The 23,533-nt window shown below is 31.1% G+C and overlaps 1 long non-coding RNA gene and 1 pseudogene across 2 annotated transcripts; both read left to right on the forward strand.

The window, feature by feature from the left end:
• Positions 1–11,490: 11,490 nt before the first annotated feature.
• Positions 11,491–12,221, forward strand: LOC130960164 (uncharacterized). 2 transcript variants are annotated; one of them, XR_009079024.1, is made up of 4 exons: positions 11,491–11,632; positions 11,713–11,839; positions 11,938–12,002; positions 12,090–12,221. It is a non-coding gene; the product is annotated as an uncharacterized LOC130960164 (long non-coding RNA). The 2 variants fall into 2 exon arrangements; XR_009079023.1 differs by having other exon boundaries at positions 11,720–11,839.
• A 6,904-nt stretch (positions 12,222–19,125) lies between these two features.
• LOC130963016 (phenylalanine ammonia-lyase-like) lies at positions 19,126–20,446 on the forward strand (annotated as a pseudogene).
• The last annotated feature ends 3,087 nt before the right edge of the window (positions 20,447–23,533 follow it).

Below are 23,533 nucleotides of genomic sequence, written 5' to 3' on the forward strand. Positions count from 1 at the left end.
TGGTGTACTCTTTTTCCCGACTTCATGGTTTTTTCCAAAAGGATTTTTCTGAAGGGGGTTTTAACGAGGCATCAAAGTAGAGGCTAGGGAAGAACAAGTCTTAAAGAACTCCCCTAGTAGCGAAAGGTACCTTCATCAATAAATAAAGATCTTTTCATTACATCTCTTCATAATTCCATTATTTTTTACGAAACGCACCGATTTAAGCTCAGAAATATGTGAAAATCCCATACCCGACCTTAGTGGTCGGCAGGATAAAACGACGAGGTACAAGTCGGTGTAAGGAGGTTACAAAAAGACGATCATAATAACTCGAGGACATTTCGACCTACTAGTAAAAAATCCCGAGAAAATCAAAATCCATCACTAAAATAACCTAAGTTACGAAACAGTTCAATAGGAAAAAATTGAACACAAAAGAAATACAAAAAGAGATAAGGAAAATCCATCAAAAACAAAGGCAGAAGCTGTCCCAAGTCTTCGAAAAATCGCAAGTAACTTAGACAAAAAACAGCCTGCCCAATAAAAGGTATCAAAAACGACTTTCATGGAAAGATTATAAACAAAGCATGCACACACGAGATATTCCTTAAAAGCCCTTGTCCAAAAAAGGGCAGAATTAAAAAGATCAACCTTTTTGTTAACGGTCATAAAAAGCCAAGAGAGTCAGAGACAACCACCACAAAAACATATAAAATTGTTCAAAGAGGGACCCAAGAGCCTGGCCCCAAATAGCTAAAATCAATCAATGGGGAGGAGGATTGGAGACACCAGAAGGAAGGGAGTTCGGATCTACAACAGGGAAGGTCTTAGCAGTCTCTTTGACAGTAGGGGTCAGAACATCCGAAGACGTCGGTAGAGATCCCTCCTGTTGCTTCCCACAAGGAGGAGACTCTATAAGCCTTTGTCCGCGAGTCTTCAGCTCAAAATTCGTCTCAGGACGAGGAGGGGAGACAATAACTCCATCAATGATGACCTTGTCAGGATGCAGGGGAGAAAGGTCCAAGTCGGGAGCAATAACTCCGACTTGTTCCTTAAATATCCTCCAAGCTTCCTCCGAGCTCTCTGCTACAGAATCCTCCAAGTCCTGAAAAGCTTCTCGACCTTTCTCCAGCTCCCGTTGAAGATCAATATTTTCAGTGAAGAGTCTGACGTAATTCTGCTCTGAGTTCTCCTTCAGGCCCTTTGCCATAGCACACTGGCCCATCAGCTTCTTTTCCCTCTCCTAAAGCCGGGCCAACTCCTCCTTCATCCAAGCAACCTCCCCCTGGAGCCACTTCTCTTCCTCTTGATAGAGGATAATTCTCCCCTCCAGTTCCTCCACAACCCTTTGGGAAGAGCCCAAAGAACTAAGAGGAGTTTTGTCCAAAATATCAAGAAAAGCAGTACAGACTCCAACAGTCCGAACACTCCCTTGAACCATAATTTGAAGATGATTTTGAAGGAAAGCATCATCCATATTAATTTGAGCATGGGAGAAGATGTGATTTCGAACAAACTTGGGACCAACAAAATTGGTCTCTCTAGAAGGAGAAGTGCCAGACTCTGAGGTCTTGTGCTTCTTCTTCTCGGGCTCAGAAGGAGGTCAGACTGGGGGGATAGGAGGAGGAAGAGAAGAAGCAGAGGCAGAGATTACCATAATGGGGTGAGAAGAGGTTCCCATATCACGAGGAGGAGGAGGAGGAGGAGGAGGAGCACCAACAGCCCTCGCAGCATCAACCTGGGCCCGATCTCTTGGCATCCTGAACCTTCTGGTAAGAAGCACTGGATCCACTCTTTACCATCTCAGAAAAGAGGAAACAAGCAATTAATCTACAAGTCAGAAAAGCATCACAAGTCGGGAGATATTCTACAAAAAGAAAAAGCTACCTAGCTGGGCCTGCACAAAACTCGGAGAACCCAGAAGAAACTTTTTAGTGTCCAGATTAGGGGCCCTCCCCCAAGCCTCTCGGAAAAATCCCACTACGGCCTCCTCAACTTTATCTAAATCATCTAGGCCATACTTCTCTACAGAAGAGGCCTCTAACCAATACAGAGAAAATCGGGGGTTGGAGTTATCATCAAGAAAAAAAGGGATGGTGACCCTCTATAGAAAAAGGCAAAAGACCCCCAAATGGGTGAAGAGGCAATCGTACATAAAGAAAAAATGAGGGTCATTATCAGCAGCCCTCCCACAATAAACCCGATCTCCAGGACCCGGGGCCAACAGCTCATACTTAGGCTCATCAGCCCCTAAGTTACAAATCCTATGATGAACATGAAGTTCAGAAAGGTAGTCGGTATCCACTAAATGTTCCTCTTCAAGAACGGTATCATCTACCCACTTCAACAGAGACTCAGGAATATGAGAAGACATCTTTCCAGTAAAAAGAAGTAGGTGAAAAAGCAATGAGACCTACAAAGAAAAATGAAAAAAGATAAAAAAAAATATGGCTTCTAAAAGACCAAAGCAGCCTTTCTTCAAAGCTAAATAAAAAACAAAATCGCTAGACTAATGAACAGACTTGCTAAGGTACTAAACATCACAAAGAGCATGTAAACCTCCTCTAATATACCGAGCAAAGCACCAACATAAATGATAGAAGAGGAGAAGAAAATGACTAACCTTTGTTTGCGAAAGCAAAGAGGAGCAAGTACAGCAACAACAAAGCACTCCAAGAAGGAAGGCTGAAGAGTTTCTCTTTGGAAAGAATAAGGATTGTAGGCAAGAAGTTTCAGAAGACAAAAGAAAACAGAGAAAAGGGAGGGAAAATTATTTATAACACGCCAGAAGCATAAGGGTAAATTGATGCAATCATTAAAGAAACGCGTCGTTTACCAATGTAACTGCTCTCACATGTAAATACGAAAACCCCAACGGATGCGACGTTTGATTAGACACGACGGTTGAGAAATTTAAATCACGTCGATTTTAAAAATCACGTCGGCTACACACCCGAGTTCAAATACTCGAATCCAACTGATAAGTAAAAGAGATCAGACTCAAGTAGGGGCTTGTTCATACCCTGGCCCAATATTATGACCCAGGTCCAAATACACCAAAAGGCCCAATCCAAAGATTGGCCTTCGCTGCCCACCGGCCTTGTTAGAAGAGGTCGGATTCAACACAGACCCCACCCCAAAGAAGTAGGGCTCGAAGGATAGCTGGCAGATAACACTTATTCAAATAAGTAACTGCCCCTAAAATCTCTCAACGCACTTCTGCGAGCCATATCTCAACTACCCTAAGATAAATGGACGGTTATCCACCCTGAAAGGTGGAACTATTCCAACGGTGGTTATTGGTTCACCACTATAAATACACTGACACCCCTCAGGTATCTCTAAATTCAAATACTCTCTAAACCTGCTTAATCCCTTACTGACTTAGGCATCGAAGTGTCTTTGCAGGTACCACCCCCTCCCCAATTCTTTCACATACTTAAGTCGGATGGCGGCTCTCATATGCAAACCAAGTCGGAGACCACCTCCTCTTGATGCTTGGGCTATCCTTACAAGCCTAATCCATCAATCTCAGATTACCCACATAACATTACTGTTATAAAGAAATAAAAAAATTAAAAACTGAAATTAATAAAAATAAAGAAAGATTAAATTATAAAAAAAATGATAATATTATATTCTTCTCTATATATTATCGTTACATTATTCTATATTAGATTGTATTATAACATAAACATATTGATGTAGTACATTCTAATACCAGTTTAAAGATTAAATTTATTTTTGAAAAGTATCCTATATTAAATAATTAGATTTATTAATATTTAATGATTAATTATGATAAGATTTGTCAATAATTATAATATTTTAGAGCCAAACTTTTTGTTTTTTTTATTAATCACTTCAAAAAATAAAAATATATTTATTATTTTTTTTATCAAAATTTATTGTTTTAAACTATAAATTAGATTTATTTTTGTTCTTTTATTAATTAATTCTTTCTTTTATCATCTTAATTATATAATTATTATTCTTATTTAAATTTATTTATTTTTTCATTTGACTTTACAACACAATTACCTTTTGTCGTAATTATTTACAGTGCATCACATTCATTAGATTCTATCTCGAGTTGTTGTTGTTGATCCAAGTACTAATTATTTGAAAGATTTAAAATTGTATTAAACCTATTATTTAAAATATCATTACACTATTTTACATCAAATTGTATTCCCTTAACAAATATATTGACATAGCACATTCTGGTGTTAATTTAAATATTAATATTATTTTTTTAAAATATCATATATTAAATAATTAAATTTGTTAATTTCTGGTTCTTATTTATTTTATTTATTTAAGTTATTATTTGTTTTATTTTAATCAAATTAAGTTTCACCAAATATTTATCAAATTAAAGTAATTAGCAAACAAAATAGCAAATAGTCCCTTTGCTATTATGTTCTCCAGAGTTTTTTTCACCAATAAATTTTATTGTTGTTCTTATATATCAATAAAAAAATGACAGAATATACACTTTTAAATTAAAATTTGTCAATTATTTTTTATGAGATTGTTTGTATTGTCTTGATCACCATAAATCATATCATAAATATTTTAAATTGATGGTATAACTAATGTGGATGCAACATATTTGTTTATATTTTTACAAAAATTTTAAAGGGTTTAAGTTATAGTCGTCTCTTTCTATTTGCAACAAATTTTATTGATGCGTACGTGGCATCAAGGATGCATACGCATACCCATTGAGATCCAAAGTTTTTTTTTTTTATTTTTCACTCTTGTATGTTTCTTTTTCCACTTCTTTTAATCTATTCTTGATGTCTAAACCTAAAATTATTTAACACATATATCAAGGCATCGAGTGGAATTTAACAGAATTAAAATTAGCATTTTTTATGCCTAAAAAGCATATTTTCTACAATTAAGTATAATTTAAAGGGAAATCACAAAAATATGTTATTTAAGTGAAAATAAATGTGAGTTTATGTGATGAAATTCACTCAAATTAAGCCAAAATTCATCATCAAATATGGATTCATCAATCGATCTTACATCTAGCGAGACTACTTGAGGACTCGAATAGGATAACCCACCACCAACAATCATGTCACGAACCGCAACATACCACTCCATCACATGTTGTGGCATTAACCTTGCATGTACGTCGAACATTACCTTCACATGCTGATCCCCTTCAATCCATAATAACCTGTTAGTGAATTCACCACTCAGAAATGCGTACAGAAATCTATATGCAACCCGCTCAACCTCCTTGCTACTTATTTCCCCTATGCTGCTCAGTATGACCATCTTTAGCGCATGTAGAGTATCAACATGATTAGTGTTCAACATCACAGTTGAATTAGACTCAAAAATCACTCCTTTATTACTGTTTCTTACTATCCCATTGGGATAAATTATAAAAAAAACTGATTATTCTCCATGAGAACAAAGTTGAAGGATAAACCGAGAGAGGAGAAAGAAAAGATTGAATTGTGAATTGTGAAGGTATGGTTGAGAATGGGAGGATATATACAGAATTCTTCTCCAAGATATCTACGGTGCAGGACACTTACACCATAATACACATATCTTGGGTGTTGAGACCCGCATTACACCTTTGAGTGTATCTCGGATACTGAACCCTCTTTAGCGTTTACACATATCTCGGATACTGAAATCTTATTCAGAGTTTACACGTATCTCGAATGCTCAGTATTCGTTTTCTCACTTAACACGTATTCCGTGTGCACCCTAGATACGTCAGCCGTCATTGCATCACAAAACGGGACCCGAGAAACATTATATATATTATTCGTTGTTGCCACCTATAATGGACCATGAAATACATGGCTAAACGCTCCCAGGAACACTTATTTTATTTTAGTATGTGTTATATGATTATTGGAAATTAGTTAGTTTAATACAACAAAGAGAAATTGGATACATATTAGGAGCATCGTGTAGCCTCTAATGTACAGATGCATATACATATAGATATACAGATATTTTATATCCTTCAATGTTTGATGGACACGTGTAAACATGTTTTGCATGATAGAGCAGGGTGTCAGTGTTTAATAGCTCGCTCAAGGATGACTCTGCTTCCAAGTAAGAGACTTTTGCAAACGGGGTTTAATTTGTTGGTTTCCGTTTATAGTAGATTGTGGAGTGACGGAGGTAAAATGTCGGTAAAGATTTTCATAAAAATATCGTGTTGCAAGTATAGTTTTAAACCGACAATTAAACCTCAATCAATATTTAAATTGTTTGTCACAAATACAAACCCAATAAAAATAACCAAAGTATTTAAACCTCGGGTCGTCTCTCAAGGAATTGCAGGGAAATGTGGTTATTATTGGTTATGAAAAAGCATATTTTAGGGTTTTGTAATAAGAAGCAAGAAAGTAAATAATAAGGAAGTAAACTAACAATTAAGAAAAGTCCTAGCAAGGATTGATAATTGGAATTTCTATCCCCATTATCATAGTTACTTGTGATGGTAATTGCCTTTTGCTCTCACTTAGTTAACCTCTAACAATGAAGGAAAGTCAAGTGAGAAAAATTAACTTAAGTTCACAAATCCTAATCAAATATTAGATTTAGTGAAGTCTAAGCCAACTAGCAATTTTCAATCACCCATCAACAAAAGACTTTGACAATTCAAGAGTCTCCAAATACTCAATCCAAGCTAAGAATACAAAAATCTAATTTAAAATCCTATGAAGTATTTTATCAAATACTTGGTAGGCACGAAATAAAAGCATGATAAAATTAACAAGGAATATTAAACCTAAGCAACCAATTGCAAGCATCAATGACTAACAATTAAAGAGAGTTACAATAACCATGAAAAATATAAATTGCATTAATATGAAAATTAAATCTACATCAAGAGTTTATAAACTAAATTGGAAAATAAATAAATCAACAAGAGAAGATAAACTAAGATGCTAGAATAATAGAATGTAGAATAGAAACTAAAATAAAGCAGTACGCAAATATGAATTAGATAAGAAATAAAGCTAAAAACCCTAAAACCTAGAGAGAGAAGAGAACCTCTCTCTTGAAAACTACATCTGAACCTAAAATTCTATGAATAATGATTTTTCCTTCCAGCTCTACTCTGCAGCTTCTAATTTAATTTTAAATTTTTTAAATTTTGAATTTTAAAAATTTAAAATTAATTATTAATATAAATTAATGTAATTTTATTTAGTTTTTGGCTGATAACCTTTTGGTTCTATATACTTTTCCTATAAATTATTATCTCTATTTTTTTGTATGTTTTATGTTTGTTATCCTTTAACTCATGTACATGGATTTCAATTTGACGGGATTTCAATTAATTTTTTTTCCAATTTTTATATATACAATACTATTCGTTTCGGCTATCTCGGTGACATACTGGTTCTTGTCCCGCAGTGGAAAAAGAAAGTCGTTCATCTTCAATTTTTTTTTGAAAATTTTTCTTATGTTTAAAGAATCTTTGTATGATCAAGAGATTAAGAATAAATTTAATGCATTGTAATTATAGATACTAGATTCTTTGATTTTTATTGTGGGCACTGTCTATATTTTAAAATTTAAAAAAAAATTAGAATTCGATTAAATTCAAATTATTACATGACTTGAAGAATAAAAAACTCAAAAATTAAAAAAAATTAAAATTTATTATTATTATTTGATGATTGTAAGTGTAATAAAAAAAGAAAAAACCTATAAAATTTGTGTGCTGCTATAGCAAACGTTGATGCCTTGGTGTGGATTTGTCCGTTTGACCCTTTTTATCCATGAGAAAAAAATCTAGTACATTAATTACATACATTAAAAAAAGAGTAATAGTTACTTAATCAAATTCATCTATAAAAGCAACTGAATTGGAAAAAAGAATGCTCCCATGTGTAGTCATTGTAAGACACTAGAAAATGTCTTCTAAATTAAATACTTGTTATCTTCACACAATACCACATGTTCTATAAATGTAAAAGATTTTGGTCTTTTTACACTAGAAAAAAACTCCTAAAATAATAAAAATTTTTAATTTTTTATGATTGAATTTAATAAGAATAAATATTAATAAAACGGAAAGAGTACATAAAAAGTACATAAAGAATACGCAAAAATAATAAAATTGTAAAAGAATAATAAAAAATAAAAAATAAAAAATTTTATTAATTATTGATTAATTAAAAATTATAAATTATAAAGATAAAATTAAATATATATATTTTTATTTGATTACCTATTAAGTAATATTAATATTAAATTTTTTAAATTAGGTTGTTGTTGGGCTACGACAATTGCAGCTATTTTAGAGGCTAGATATAATGTAGTTAACAAATCAAGCTGTGAAAATATTATTATTTCACCACAGAATTTAATCAACAATTACTTAAGCAATGATTAAATTGAACAATTCAACAGAATCCAACAAGCCTGCGATATCTGGGAGTTTTAGCATTAGATCAAAAATATTGTTATGGGGCTGCAAATGATAATGTTTTACAATGGATAAGTGAGAATGGATGTGTCACCGAGAATAGATGTCCATTTATAAGAGAAAGACAACCTAAAATAATTTTAAGACAGGTAAAAATTTAAATAGATATTATTATCAATTTGAATTTTTTTTATTCAGTACCTGTTTTATTATTTTATTATTTGCTTATTCTCTATATTTATATGTTTATATATGCAGGTTTGAGTTCAATTTTAAAACTCTTCAACCTGTGTCCTACAAAGATATGTGGAAAGAAGTAGAAAACCATCCTATACTTGCTACGGTGATTGCAACTCTTGAATTCGTCGAGTTACAAGCAGTAAGTATGGTTTTTTATTTGTAAAAAATTTCTATAGAGTTTTACCTCTAATTTTTATTCTATCTTATTTTGTAGAATTGCATCTACCGTGGTCCAAAGAAACCATCTGATATTAGAGAATCGACACGTAATTTTGGTGGTTAGACGTGTTACTGAGATAATTGGAAAAACGTCAGAAGAATATTGGATCATAAAAAATTTTTGGAGAGCGAAATGGGTTGATGGTGGCTACGGTAAAATAAGTCGTAAGCCATATATCATTAAAGAAGAGATAAATAAAAAATATAAAAAATCCTATATTGATTTGTTATCCCATGACATGATTCCTGTTAATATTTTTAGTTTGTAATTTTGTTATTAGAAAGAAAGAACTTGCTTAGTTTGAAGTATTGTTTGTCTTGATTAGTTTGAAGTATTGTTTGAATGACTTGTAAACTTATGGCTGAGGATTGTGTTTCTATTTTAATATATCTTTTATTGCATAAAAGAACTTAATACCTGGAGTACATTACGTTTTTTTGGAGTACATTATGTCAAGATAAAAAAAATTTTCAAACGAAATATTAAATAAAAGGTGAATTTTATGATATAGAAAGAAAGATTTTTCTATATGTGTATGTTTGTGTTGTCAAAAGGATAGTATGACAAGTATTTAGAAAGAGAGTAATTGAAGAGACTAAATTTAATATGTTGCAAGTAAAATACAATGTATTTTGTCTTATGTAACATGTAAATAATATATTAATTAAATAGGTTAATTATATTTATGTTAATTAATTATTAAAGATAATATTGGACCTTGTATAATTTTTTATTTTTGGACTTTTTAAATGTACGCTCTCTTTTCAAAAATATTAACTTTACACACAAAAATTTATAATATTTATTTATTTTAATATATTCCTTTTTTTCGATAACTTAGATATATTCAGTTTCACAAATATAAAAATGTATTTACATATTTTAACCAACAAAAAACATATAACTTTACGTATTTACATACATTTAAATTAACGGTAATATTTATATATATTTAATTTAAATATTATATCAATATATCTGTCAATATTATTCTGGATACATATAGATATTTATAAAAAAATATTATTCAAACACCACATATTCTTGACATCTTATAAAAATAGTTTGTTATTAATTATTTTTATATTTAAATTTTTTTAATTAATAAAAAAATTATATTTAATTGTTTAAAAAATATTGATAGCAAAATAGCATTTGTAATATTGCCATTTTTATGATGCAAAAAGAGAGAATATATATTTTGAGAAAATTGATTTTTTTTTAAAAAATAAAAATTGTAATAAGAAATTTTGCTTTTTGTTATAAAGAGAAATTAAAAATAAAATTTAATTTTAATGTAGTGTTAGTATAAAATAATTTTATATTTACATCTAATGACGTAACACTACATTAACAAAAATAATTACTTTTTATAGACGGTGTGAATTATCATCCAAAAGACCAAATATAATTACATGACTGTGTAAAACACATTTTACACGGTCAATACCTCAAAATTAAACTCACTTAAAATATATGCACCCAAAATTTGTATAACACCAGACATATAGAAAAATATGGTAGACATCAAGAAAAATATGAGAAAATATAGTTATTTTTTGGTATTATATAGACGATATCTTGTTATTTTATTTGCATTAAAATATCTATTTATAGTTGTTTATAAAAAATAATTAAAAGAAATTTTCAAATACTAAAAAAGAAAAATCTTTTAATAATTAATATTTCAAAAAAATTGTCTTAAAAAAATTAAATATTTCAAGTTATTATTGGAATATTTTAAATGCAACATATTATTTATAATTAAATTATTAATTTTTTATAATGAATAAACTATGTTATTGAGTGAATATTTAATATTTATTATTTTATTAAACAAAAAAAGTATATCTGAACAGATTTAACAAAATTATATGATTAGTTTCTCTTTAAAGGCATATAAGTGTGTTGAAGAAAGATGATAATTTTTTTAATATATATTATACATTCATTATTTAATTTAAAATAAATATTAATAAATTTTTGTGTGTAAAAATTAATTTTTCAAATGATATTTATTATATAAATAAAAATAATTAATTGAATTCTCTTTTTCAAGTAACATGAGTTGGAAGAAAAATTATTAACTTAGATAAAAAATTAATGAAAAAGAAAAATTCAATTAATTATTTTTGTAAAACTAAATATATCTAAGTCATCAAAAAGAAAAAAGGTATATATTAAAATAAATAAATATTAATAAATTTTTGTGTGTAAAGTTAATATTTTTGAAGAAAGAGAGCATATATTCAAAAAATCTAAAAATAAAAAAATCATACAAAGTCCAATATTATCTTTAATAATTAATTAACATAAATATAATTAGCCTATTTAATTAATACATCATTTAGTTACCAAAAAAAATTAATACATCATTTTCATGTTACATAAGACAAAATACACTACATTTTACTTGTAACATGTCAAATCTTGTCTCTTCAATTACTCTCTTTCTAAACACTTGTCACACTACCCTTTTAACAACACAAACATATATATATATAGAAAAATCTTTTTTTCTACATCATAGAATTCACCTAAATAAAATTTATCTAATGGGTAAAGGAGAGAAAGAAAACAATTAAGAGAAGAAGAAGTTCCAACCCGGTAGTAACTGCTGTTCATAGAGAAGGTGGTTTGAGAAAATAATGTCGCCGGTATTCCTCCTCCAACAATATCGCCTGAGACAGAATTTTCCCAGGTTCCTGGTATTGGTCCTCAAAGACCAAAGCGTTCCGTGCCAACCAAATCTGCCATAGAAGGTAAGCCACCTGAGCACTTCTAATTCTGAAATTGGGTTTGGATTTCTCATCTTCCATGAATTGACTCTACCACTCCCAAGCTTTTAGGTTAGGGTCGCGGAGAATAGTGCTAGCTACTGGGAGCTGTTCCAAATTTGCAGAAGACAACGGCATGCATCGGTGTCTTCGGCGCCGATTGACAGCGGGGACAAAGGCTGCTAACTTGTGGTAATTTCTCATTCAATTTTGCTTTAAGTGCAATGCTTTCATGGGCTAATCTCCAAGCAAATAATTTGACCTTTGGTGTTACTCTCATTTTCCATAAGGTTTTCTACATTTCTGAGTCTGCATACCGGGAATGGAGTGAATTCACTGGAGGGTGAAAGAATTGGTATGTTATACTATACCCAAATTTTACTGAGTACTCCTCTAAGTTGTTATTGCACCATATAATCGAGTCTTCCTCTTCGTGTGATAGAAATTTGTTGAATTTGCTGAGCTGTGTCTAGTGGGAAGGCTTCCATAAGAAGTTGGTGATTCCATTCTCCCTCGGCTGTGATTAGTTGTCTAACCCAGGTAAGCGATTCATCTCTGCATTCATTAACTGCAATGCGAAATGGTGGTTGATTCCCAAATCATGGGTCTTCTCTAATTCTGATAGATCCCTGAATTGAAACTCCTTTCTCCAATATTTTCCTTCCTTCCAAAAGACTTTGCCAAGCCCAGGATGGTCGATTTCATGGTTTGGTTTCTAGATAGGAACTGTATCTGAAGTATTTATTCTTGAAGATTTTGTAGAAAAGAGAATGTGGTTTAGTCATCAGCCTCCATCCTTGTTTAGCTAACATGGCTAGGTTAAATGCCTTTAGGTTCTTAAACTCCATACCCCCGAAATTCTTTTCTCTGGTCATAGTGTCCCAATTGATCCATTGCATCTTCTTTTCATTCTGTTTCTGTTCCCACCAAAATTGCATCATCATTCGGTGCAATTCATCCAAGAGGGTATCTGGGAGTTTGAAATAGCCCAGAGTATAAATTGGTATAGCTGAACCCACTGCTTTGATCAACACCTCCTTTTCACTAGCAGATAGAAATGATTTCTTCCAATGCGAGAGCTTCTTCGCCACCTTTTCTTTTATAAAAGTAAATATTTCTTTTTTGGATCTGTGTACTATGGAGGGTAGCCCCAAATATTTATCCTGCGTCCCAATATTTGGGACTTCCAAAGATGCCGCTAGTTCAGTTCTGATGGGTAAAGGGGTATTTTTGCTGAAAAACACAGCAGACTTGGAGAAATTAATTTGTTGTCCACTTAGACTGCCATATAGTTGGAGAATTTGGGATAGATTAGAGCAGTTGTATTGGGTAGCTTTACAAAATAGGAGTGAATCGTCGGCAAATAGGAGATGATGAATAGTCGAACATCTACTGTTCAATTGCAGTCCTTGAAAGAGATTATTCTATTCTCCTTTGTGGAGCAGATAGGATAGACCATCTGCGCAGAAAAGAAATAGATATAGTGAGAGGGGTCTCCTTGTCTGAGACCCCTACTTGGTTTGAAAAAATCAGTTGGTGTACCATCCACAATAACAGAATAGGATATAGTAGAGACACAAGCCTTCATCCATTCAATCCACTTTGAGCAAAATCCCAACTTCTTTATAATAAACCACACAAAACTCAATTCCACCCTATCATATGCCTTACTCATATCAACCTTTATCGCCATGTCATTTCTCCCATGTGTTTTATTCTTTAGAAAATGTATGCATTCATGAGCCACAAGAATGTTGTCACTAATGAGTCTTTTCCGAATAAAAGCACTCTGATTGTCGCTTATTAACATACTCATAAAAGGTTGAAGTCGATGAACTAGAACTTTCGAGATAATTTTGTAGAAGACTGTGCTGAGACTGATTGGTCGAATTTGATTCATAGAAGTAGCTTGAGTCACTTTAGGTATCAAACAAATTTGGGTGTGGTTAAATCCCTTTAGAATGCTGCTGCCACTAGAAAAACTTCTCACAGCCTTGCATACATCCCCTCTAATCCTGCCCCAATAGAACTGATAAAATTTTACGATGAATCCATCGTCTCTTGGGGCGGCTTCTGCATTAATGGAAAATGTAGCCCTTTTAATTTCATCATCTGAGACTGGTTTAGTTAGACTCCTATTCATTTCAGAAGAAACTTTGACTCTAAGTTCGGTGAAAAATTGAGAGGGATCTTCTGGATTATTGCTTTCAAATAGATCAACAAAAAACCTCTGTGCCCTGTTGCCAATTGCCTCGGGTGTGGTGCACCAATTTCCCTCTTCATCCTCTAATTTCCGTATCTTGTTTCTTCTGTTTCTGGACTGGTTTTTTGCATGAAAAAATTTGGTATTTTGATCTCCCCATTTTAGCCAGCTCACTCTTAATTTTTCTTTCCAGTAGCGTTCTTCACTAATGTGGGCGGCAGCTAGTTCATCTTCTAATAATAGAATCTATTCTTTGTCTGCTGTTGTTGGGTCTGCCTTGGCCACTAATAATAGTGCTTTAAGCTCGTCTATCTTCTTTTTAGAGTTACTTGTTCCAGCTGATTGCCATTTAACTAGTTCATGTCTGCACTTCTTTAATTTCTGAAACAGTTGGTACATTGATGAACCTGGAAAAGAAGTCAGCCATGCCTCAGATACAATTTTATCAACCTCTGTCATTCCACACTATCTCTCTTGAAATCTGAAGCGCCTCTTGCCCTTATGTGTTGTCTGGTTAGTGCACATCAGGAGCGGTCTGTGGTCTGATCCTGTGTCTTCTAAGTGAGTAACATTGGCCCAAGGATACTCCTCTCTTAGTTTAGGAGATAGGAGTCCTCGGTCTAGTCTTTCTCGAATAGCACTATCTTGGCAACTTCAGTTCCACCAGGTAAACTTATCACCATTAAAACCCATATCTATCAATTGTCCTTCGTTGATAAAGTCTTGGAAAGATTGGATTGATTGAGCTGATTTCTCCCTTCCTCCCTGTTTTTCTTGATTAGATAAAATTGCATTGAAATCACCAATTATTAAGTGTCGTTCTCCCCTATTCTCCATAAGATTTAGCAGCACCTCATATTGGTTATTGCGAATGTGATCAGAGCTGTGTAAATGTACTGCAAAGACTTCCCAAATCAGCTGTCTTTCTTGATCCTTTATGAAAAAAAGGATGAAAAACTCCTCAGCTTTTACCATTTTCACCTGTACACCCTCTTTCCATGCAAGCGCTAGTCCACCAGCCGTTCCATTAGGATTCACAGTGAAGATTTTCTGATAACCACAATTTCTCAACTGCCTTTCAACATAAGAGGGTTGTTATTTAGTTTCACACAAAAACAACACCTCTGGAGAATAGGAATTCTTAATCCCTTTGATGTTGTGAACTATCAGGGGTTTTTCCAAACCCCGACAATTCCACATGAACATATTCATGGCCCTTGGGGTGCCGCTTTTGGGATGGCACCCTGTAGCACTTCAGAAACCTCAATTGCATAACCAATTCCTTCATGGTCTGTCTCCTTTTCTCTTTGCTCAGAGCTCCTTTTTGCTCCAATGATTAGTTCAATAGAATCCTTCACCTCCGTCCTTCTTGCTAGCTATTTGATTTTATGTTTCTTCTTGCACCTTTCTAAATTTTCATCATTGGTTCCCAGTTGAAAGCCTCCTATTCCTCCTATTTTCAGCTCTCCCCCAATTTCTCCTAGGATCTGGTTAGCTTCAGTACCAGATAGCAGTGGTAGGTTTTCCATGTTATGATTCTGCTTTGTGGTGTTATAGGAATTGTGTATGGGTGGTGGATTTGTGTGTTCTTTTGGGGCTATGTTATTGTGAGAGAAAGGAGTATATTTTGGGTTGGATAGTGATAGTTGAGAAAAACTCTTCAATAGGCTCACTGGTGTAGGCTTACTATCTGGGTGAATTGACCTGACTTCCTTTCTTCTATGATTAAGGTAGGCATTCTCCTTAGTTTCATCAATTCTCCAACCAAGTTGCTCTGCCCTTAACTCCTTATTCCATCTTTCTTCTACTTCTTGGTTTATTTCTGAAATCTCCAAATAATTAGCACAGTTTCTAGTTTCATGTCCAATGTGTCCACAAAAGTCACAGTAAATCCCAATTTTCTCGTACTTCAGCATGATTTCAAACACAAGTTTGTCAAGGCTTGATACCTTAATTGACTATGGAAGAGTTCTGGTTACATCTAAGTTGACTCTCACTTTCATAATCCTATCCTCCTTCCCTCTCATCAAGAAGGAATCCACCTCCACTACCTCCCCCAATTTCTGTCCTATCCTTATCGCTGCTGTTTTGGTTTTGCAAAATTCTGGCATTCTCCACATTTGAATCCATACTATAATTCTTGTATAGTCCTCTTCTTCCACCTTCATATTAGGACTCCACCGTTTTAAATGTATCATAAATTGTCTGAACAACTATGGAGACCCCCTTTTCATCTGGATAACATCAGCTTCTTTATTAAATAAAAAATTGAAAAATATTCTCTCAGTGTGATTTAACTCGGAATCCCTCTAGATAATTCCAAATTGCAGTAAAAGTACCCTCCATTGTACCACTATTAAATCCCTTATCCGCCATTAATCTCCCTATCAAACTTTTTGCACAAGTTTCAATCCCTTCCCTCACATCTTCCACTTCAAGGTTCACGATCTCTTCCACTTCTTCTCCAAGAGAATTAGGATTTTGAGTTCCACGTACATCCCTTGCTGTCATGTAGAATTTGTACAGAATAAGATAGAAAAGTACAAAAAAGAAGATCCTCACAATGATTTGTGATTATGACTTACTGATTGAAGAAAGAATCACAAAAACCTTAGCAGAGTCACAAAACTCTACCAAAGCACAAAAAACTCTAGCAGAGCATTTTTAAAGAGTATGTACTCTCAAAAAAATCTCATGTAATATTGTGACAAATTATTCCCTTGTTGCTAATACTTGGTTAGTTCTTAATTTATAAGTTTTTATATAAAAAATAGTATACGACTTTTTCATAATTATTTTCACCGGCTTTCTCTCTTCGACAAATAATTAGTAGAATAAATAATTGGAAAATGACCATTTAAATACAAATAATTTATATTAGAATATAAAATATTTTGACCCATGCACATGCCAATTGTTTCAAAATTGACCATTCGGAGCTAGTAAAAATTACCAACATTATAAAAATGTCAAAAATTGATGTCCAATTTTTGGATCGTTTATTTATTGAAACATCACAGAACTCTAATGTTTGTCCATTGATGTTTTGGAAGAAAAATGTTTAAAGCACTTCCACTCCATAACAACCATTCACAAATCCAAAATTGCTAGCATGTTCAAGACAAGTATCTTTTTTGACTAGTGCAACGCAAATATTTTAACATAAGATTAAGAACTCAGAACTGAGTACAATAAATAAATAAAAATCCCCACAAATTCTGGAAACAATGGTCAATTAACATGGTACTATTTCTCAAATATTAAAATTATATAATAGTATATTTTTTTTCTTGAACAAAACCAAAAAACACAACTAGAACAGAGCACTAAACTCTGTTTTATAAGTATTATATCAGAGAAGGAACAAACTATAAGCACAACTAGAACAGGAATCTAGACACATCTCCGAAACTTTCGCTTGAGATGTACCAATTTTCTGTATAAATAAATTAAAAGAGAATCACAGCAAGTTAACATCAATTTCCAATGCAAACAATTAATGCAGAAAAACAGACTAATCATAACCACACGAAAACTGCGAGAAAATATTTAAATACAATACTTAATTAAATTAATTAAAACTATGAGTACATTTTTAATTTTTATTTGTCAAGAATTATCTTATATACAAGAAGATCACGCTAAACCAAATAAGATATCATGATAAGGAAAAATATAAAAGCAATATCACTTATATTTTGATTATTTTATGATAGGCAGTAACTATGATTACTCATACAAGCTATTTAACAATCATATATAATTATTTAAATCCCAATGTATGCAAACCTTTATGATAAAGTAATCATAAAATTTGATTAGATATCTCATGTCACAAGATACACACTAAAGATGGATAAATCACGATGATACCTGCTCAGTTGTCATCACACAACATTAAACTTCAGTTCCCCTGGTTACATATTTTTTTTTCACATTGTGGCATAAAAGGTTTGAGAGGCATTATCTCCCGAGCGTGCCATAAAAGTAATGTAAAACATAAGGCCAACAACAGCTTGGCTACTAGCCTTCTACATGGTAATAACAACAATCATTAGTGAATGAGATTATAGTTATAAATTAAAATCGAAAAAATAGTTATGGGATTCTGCGATATGATTCTGTTAAATTGGGAATAGGGTTCCTACTACTACTTTTTTTTCTTCTTTTTCTTCTCCTTCTCTTCTTTTCAGTGAACTTATATGGTTTTTTGGACTTGTTTGGAAGGTATTTAAAGATTTTGGTTTAATGATTTTTTTAAAAAAAATTTATAAAAATAAAAGTGATTTTATATTTAGATATTTTATATAAAATTTTTGTTATTTATTAATTATATTTGGATAAAATAAGATAAAATTAATTTTTTATTTATTTATTATATAAAAATATTTTTTTTAAAAAATCTTAAAATAATATAAATTATAACTTTTTAAAATATATATTTTTATTTTTAATATTTTTAATTTTATTATTAATAATTTGTTAAATGCATTAAAAAATAAATATTTTTTATTAAAAAAATTATTTTTATTGGTTTAATAGTACACAAATCAAACAAGCACTTAGTGTGTTTTAAAATTTTAATGAGACGGAATGGAATTTAATTGAATTTTAGAAAGAACTGAATTGTAATTTAATTTTTACATTAGTTTTAAATTTAAAATAAAAAAATTAAATGAAAAAGAAATAGTTGAAGACTTGAAGACTTGAAGTATATATAATATTATTATATTACCTTTAACAAGAGAGAAAGAAGATTGAAAAAAATAGATATATTTAAAAAATTAAATTATGTTAGGATTAATTTAATTATTTTAATTTTAAATATAAATTTATTAGATTAGATTTGCAAATCTGATTTATTTTAAAATAGGAAAAAGAATTTAATTTTAAAAAACAATGAATAAAGGACATATAGGTCTCTGACTTTTTTTTCGCGGACATTTTCGTCTTCAAGGATTGAAAAATACATTTATGTCCCGGATCTCTCTGAAACGTGGACAAATTTATCCTTCTGTTGAAGTGACTCCATTGGACCTGATAGAAAAGTATGACGTGGCTCTTGTGATGCTGACATGGCCGTTACGGAAGCACATGTGGCATGTAGCTTTTGAAAATAGGACATATTAGTCCTCCCTCACCAAAATGACGCCGTTTCACCACAACCCCCCAATTTTTTAAATTTGTGAGCCCTAATCCTTCGAATGCACAAAAACGATGAAGTAGGTGAAATGGCTGAACGAAGAGGGAAAAGCATTTCGTCCCATGGTGAACAATCGCAGCCTCTGGTGACCTTGTTCCATTATCATACATTGCTGGTTTGTTAACTGGCAGACCAAATTCGAAAGCTGTTGGACCCAATGGAGAGATCCTTAATGCAAAAGAAGCATTCCATGTGGCCGGAATTGGATCTGATTTCTTCGAGTTGCAACCTAAAGAAGGCCTTGCACTAGTGAATGGCACTGCTGTTGGTTCCAAACTAGCCTCAATTGTCCTATTTGAGGCCAATATCCTAGCTGTCTTATCGGAGGTTTTTTCGGCCATATCGCGGAGGTGATGCAGGGAAAGCCAGAGTTTACTGACCATTTGACACACAAATTGAAGCACCATCTTGGACAAATTGAGGCTGCAGCCATAATGGAACACATTTTGGATGGAAGCTCATATGTCAAAGCCGCCAAGAAGTTGCACGAGATGGATCCATTGCAAAAGCCTAAACAGGACAAATATGCACTTAGGACTTCACCTCAATGGCTTGGCCCTTTGATTGAAGTGATTAGATTCTCAACCAAATCAATTAAGAGAGAAATTAACTCTATTAACGATAACCATTTGATTGATGTGTCAAAGAACAAGGCTTTGCATGGTGGTAACTTTCAAGGTACTCCAATTGGTGTGTCTATGGATAACCCAAGATTGGCCATTGCATCAATTAGAAACTCATGCTTGCCTTCAAATCTAAGTGCTAATAGGAAACCCAGCTTGGATTATGGCTTTAAGGGAACTGAAATCGCAATGGCCTCTTACTATTCCGAACTGCAATATCTTGCAAACTCGGTAACTATCCATGTCCAGAATATTGAGCAGCATAACCAAGATGTGAACTCTCTTGGTTTGATTTTAGCTAGGAAAACAAATGAAGCTGTTGAGATTCTCAAACTTATGTCATCGACCTACTTGATTGCACTTTACCAAGCCATTGATTTGAGGCAATTGGAGGAGAATTTGAAGAACACCGTAAAGAATACTGTGAGCCAAGTTGCCAAGAGGACACTAACCACCAGCATCAACGGTGGACTCCACTTCTTCTTAAGCTTGATGGTACTCAGTTGGATGCCATGGGATGAAATATTTCCTCCTCTTTGTTTACCTACTTCACTGTTTCTATCCATTCGAAGGATTAGGACTTATGAATTTGAAAGATTGGGGGTTGTGGTGAAACGGCGTCGTTTTGGTGAGGAAAGACTAATATGTCTTGTTTTCAAAAGCTACATGCCACATGTGTTCCCGTAACGGCCAGGTCAGCGCCACGAGAGCCACGTCAGACTTTTCTATTAGGTCCAACAGAGGGTTAAATTTGTCCACAATTTGGAGAGGTCAGGGATATGAATGTATTTTCTTCCAATCCTTAAGGACAAAAATATCCGCGAAAAAAAAGTTAGGGACCTATTTGTCTTTTACTCAAAAATAATTAATTCTGTATTTTTTAAACACACCGTTAATAGATTAGAGAGTATTCGATTTTAGATATTAATATACTAGTGTTAAACCCGTGCATCGCACAGGCTTATATTTTAATTTGACATGATAAATTAAAAATAGTATTTTATAATTATAAATTTTTTAACTTTAATATAATAATATCATTGTTATTATATAATAAGTGTATTTAATATGTTATTTTATATTTATTTAAAATAAAATACAAATAGAATAGTTTGAAATCTGTAATATTCTTGAACCATCAGAAAAGAGACTTAAACAGATAAGAATACATATAATTGTATTAGTAGCATATCAATTTTACATTAAACTTTATATCAAAAAAGCTAACAAAAGTTTATCGACAATATAATATTTTACTAACATCATTAGATAAATAATTACTATATGATATTGTGCTCTATGTTATATACATTTCATTTCAAGTCTGAAAGTATAGTTATTGATAAATTAGTTAAATTTACAACAAATATTCGTCCAAAAATGTAAATCATAACATGTTACTAAAATGAAAATACTATTTTTCTTACTTAAATATTATTAAAAACTTCTTTAAACATAACATTTGTTGTTGATAACTTTGCATTGCTATCTTAGCTTAGAATTAGAATATTCAAGCCACTGCGACTCTTAACTCTTGACAAAGCAACGTAAAGCTATCCATAGGTGAATACTGATTTTGGCAAGTAAAGTCCTACATATGATAATGATTTGCCACATAATGAAATACCTTAATTTTTCAATATTTTTCTCCTCTTATATAGTATCCCGTCAGTTAATAATGCCAAGTTGCATTTTAAATACAATTTAGTTTACTAACACTATTAGATATCAATAACATCATAAAAAGTTTTCTTTAAAATAATGGCATGAGAAAAATTAAAATTCAATATTATTTTAAAATATAAAACTCTTTTAATCTAATCAGAAAATAGAAATTAGAAATAATTGTTTTAGTTTCATCATAAATTGTATCTATTCTATTATTTGTCAATAAAAACAAAAAATTAATTACAATTTAAAATTAATAATCTTATAAATTATGCAAATATCTAAAACTAACAACTTAGGAAAAGCGTATTTAAAAATTTAAAAACTATCAACCTAACCAAATAACTTAAATTTTAAAAAATAACAATTTAAACAAAATAACTTAAGCAAATAACTTAAAATTTAAAAGATAACCACCTAAGCAAATAACTTATAATTTATAAACAAAGTTTTAAAATTTTCTAATAACGACACCTAGTAAATACTTTCCAAGCTCAATGTATTAGCATCACACCAACAAAAAATTTTCTATTTTTTTTCGAACTACTAAATTGGCTCAATTTTTTAGGAACAATAGAAAAAAACATAAGTATAGAAAAATATATATTAGTTTTTTTTTTAAAAATAGTATAATAACCTCACATTTTAAGAAAATAAGTAATTTTATTCAATTTAATATAATATTTTGTTGTTAGCAAATTTGCTTATAAATTATGTAAATAAAAAAGATATTTTTAAAGACATTCGCTTATTTAAAAATTAAAAAGAATTATATTTTAAATTAAAAATTTTAAACAAAGTGTTTAAATTAGTAATTAGAAATTATAATTAGGTTTTTTTAAATAATTACACATTAAAAATTAATAACTAACTTAATTATATCAACAATATTTCATATTATATGATATCAAATACTAAATTAGAAATTAACAAAACATGACCGGTATGAATTGAAAAAAAATCACAAATAATAACCAAATAAGATTAACTTATATTAAAAAAAATTTTAAATTATAAACATAAAAATTTAAAAAAATATATAAAAAAATAATAACTTCAAAAAAAATAATATTTTTTCCAAAACAAATATATGTTTGGTATTATTCTATTAGATAGACTTAAAAATGGGATTCTAAAATATGCACATTCAAATTCTCAATATTTATTTTCAATTTTGATCATCTTGCAAGTTGAAGTATCTCCTTCCGTCTCTGAATCTTCGGACTCCGAGAATAGTCGTTTAGTTGGTGTAATAGCATTTTTCAACACTTCAGATCCACCATCGTCTGCAATTTTGTTGGAGAATTCAAATAAAAAATTATGTACAAAAGACTATGTTAAATAAAAGACATCATTCTCATATTTTATTTTAACTCAATAATATTTTTTAAATAAAATTAGACTTCAATTTTAAAAAAACAAACAAAAAAAATCTTTTGAAGGAGATAACTTCAACTTGAACATTTGAAATTTTTGTAAAAACATAAGTAGATCTCTTTAAATTTTACAAAAATATAGGTAGAATTTAAAATTTAAATTTTATTATATCAAATCAAATTAAAAAATTAGCTCCATATTAATAATTAACAATCTTTTGAAATCTGATAGTTACTTAATTGTTTTACAATGATGTGTTGATATCAAATTAAAAGAAAAAAAAGTAGAGGGACCTAATTGAAAATTTTGCGAAACTATAGGGACCAACAGAGTAATTAAACCAAAATAAAATTATCGTATCTAATTCTTTTAACTGCTCAATTATTTTGCCTTGATAAATTTTTAAGAATGTAGTCTCATTTGAAATTCTGCGAGTATTACCCATATGTTCTTCAAATATTACAAAGCTAGATAAATAAAGCGAAAAAAATTACGTTAGATAACACACACAATATTAAACTAAAGAATTAAAAAAAAATATATATATATATATATATATATATACCTATTTTTAAATTGGATGACATTTGCTTCTTCAAGATTAAAGAACATCTTTGTGCCATACATAAAATTCTGTAAAACAATTTTTTTTGAAAAATTTAATTTAATATAAAATGAGTAAAAAATCACATAAAAAATGAGTAAAAACTCACATATAAAAATTCACATAATTATAAATAAATATTACCGTTATATAACTTCACTATAACAAATTGTAAGACGACAACAGCTCTATCTTTATTGTCGGATCC

Source organism: Arachis stenosperma, chromosome 2 (assembly GCF_014773155.1).
Source record: "Arachis stenosperma cultivar V10309 chromosome 2, arast.V10309.gnm1.PFL2, whole genome shotgun sequence".
Lineage (NCBI taxonomy): Eukaryota > Viridiplantae > Streptophyta > Magnoliopsida > Fabales > Fabaceae > Arachis > Arachis stenosperma.